The sequence below is a fragment of the Solanum tuberosum genome, unplaced genomic scaffold, assembly GCF_000226075.1.
Source record: "Solanum tuberosum cultivar DM 1-3 516 R44 unplaced genomic scaffold, SolTub_3.0 scf00164, whole genome shotgun sequence".
Classification (NCBI taxonomy): domain Eukaryota; kingdom Viridiplantae; phylum Streptophyta; class Magnoliopsida; order Solanales; family Solanaceae; genus Solanum; species Solanum tuberosum.
The window spans coordinates 1,188,679-1,191,101 of record NW_006239092.1 but is presented as its reverse complement, the minus strand read 5'-3'; positions in this window follow the sequence as shown (position 1 = coordinate 1,191,101).

Below are 2,423 nucleotides of genomic sequence, written 5' to 3'. Positions count from 1 at the left end.
CTTACCTTGGCTCTTCTAACTCATGAATACTTAACTGAACTCATTTCATTATAAGGCAATTTAAAAAAGTGCAATATAAAGAAAAAGGAAAATTAGTTTAAAACTAATGATGTCAACTCATAATCATAATATCATAAAAAACATACCATGCTCCCTCTCAAAGTCTACTTGAGCAATGCATGAAATGAAGTCCCATACCCCTATTCATACTAAGCAGAACCTCTTGAGGAACCATGCAATTACTGTTGTGGTAGTTTCTCTAACCAACAACCACCACTATGAGTCTAAGTGGTGATACAACGTTTTTACCATCACGTTGTCAGACTGTCATATACTTTGCCGTCATATAGAACTACTTAATTTAGTGGATCCACTAGCTTAACTTATATGATTATCTAAAAAGTATGACTCATTAATATCCATGATGGCTACATGGTTTATGGAGACTTGAGTTAATATGAACTCACATCCCCATATCGGTGCTCAATACTTAGCTTAAAAGCTCTCTTGGAATCGATGTTCCCTTTTCTTGCTCAAATGTGAAAACATTTTATAAACTCTTTGGGAATAATTAGTTCCCTTATAGCTTTTTGAGAAATGAACTCAACTCTTGACTCTTTGCTTAACTTGAAACTTTAGTCTTAAAACAAAGTTAAAATGTTTGTAAAAGACTTTTGAAAACTTTAAAAACTATGATTTGACTTGCTTCTTAACTTCTAGACTTGACTCTTAACTTCTCTTGACTTTGATCTTAACTTTCCTTGAATTGGATTATGGATTCAAGGTTCATGATCTCATGTTTATGGATGATTTCATGATGTTTAGACGTACCTTAGAGCGTTGGAATCAACTTAGAAACATAGGTACATTGCTAGGGAACAAGTACGAAAAGGTGGAGAACGAATGGGGAGAACCGGCGTCCCTGGCGCTCTGAGAGGCGCGGGGCGCCAGCTCTCAACATTCAGGGACTAGTCTTGGGAGCGCTGGCTGGGGCGGCTCCCCAAGGGTGAACATTCAGGGACCCTTTTGGGGGGCGCTGGCTGGCGCGACGCCCCACCCCCATACCCAGGTGTTTGACGACTTTTCTTCTCTGTTTTTTCATCTCTAAACCCTATAAACTCTAATGGTTCTTTCCCCAAACACTTAGAATCCTTTATACCCTCAATATATGAAAGATTCAAACCGAAATTACACCCAGAAACATGAATCAAATCATCAAGAAACCTCAACAACACAACACCTAAGAATTCAACGAAACTTTTAACAATGTTCATCAAGAACTCAATTTCTAATCATTCAAAGACTTAAACTCGCTGAATTGAATCATGTTTGGTGCGTGGGTGAACTAACCCAACACTATGTAGTCTCACATACCTTGTAGGGATCACCCCCGACGAAATCCACACGCAAAGCTTGAACGTTTCTTGGCGATTCTTGATTTCTCCTTTTCTCCTCCTTTCTCTTTCCTCCAAGCCCTAGCGTGAACTCTAACTTTTCTAAACAGAACAAAAATTTTGTTTTACCCCAATTAACTCCTAAAAACGAATTAGAATAATTAGGTAAGGAAAAGACTAATTTACCCTTCCAAAACCCGGATTTGGACATTTCCTTAATCCAACAACCCTACTTCTAAAGGGGATAACTTACTCATATGAACTCGGAATCGCGCAAACTGGGAGGCGTTGGAAAGATAATTCCAAGAGCTTTCCAACCATATCTGAAAGTACACCTAAATCATAATGATCAAGGAGTTATGGCCATTTCAAGTTGACCAAAAACTCACTTTTAACTTAACTTAAACAAATTTCCAGATTTCAATTCTTTCCAAAAATCACTATTTCCAATTCTTAGCTTCTTCCTAGATATTTCGAATTGCGAGATGTTACAATATTCTACCCAAAAAAACAAAACAAAACTAAACTTTGAGTAATTGTCTCTCTAGGCATTGTTTATAGTTTAAAACTCCACAAACGCCAAGTCAACTCGTAGATTAGAAACCTCTTTGATATGGATACGAAGTTGCTCTCATCAAATCCTGAAAAAGTAGTCATTTAGAAATGCATATATGCTATAAATAAATTTAAAATACATATAAACGCAGTAAAGCAAACCCACCATAAATGAGGTGGGATATGAATCAACGCGGCCACTTTTCCCTTGAAAAGGTTCTGAATATGCTGAGTATTCTTTGAAAAATAAATGATTAAATAAAAGAAGAATTTGTTAGCTAAAATGAGAATGATGCATAAAGAATAAGTCTTAGTCAAAATTGACATAATTTATCAAAATAAACGCTTACCATTGTAGGATCTGCATTAAGAAATGTTTCCATGCTATTGAATTCCTCTTCGACATTAGTATGTGAACTGCAAATTAAGCAAATAATTGAAACATGTGATTTAGTCAATGAATACGCCTCAAAA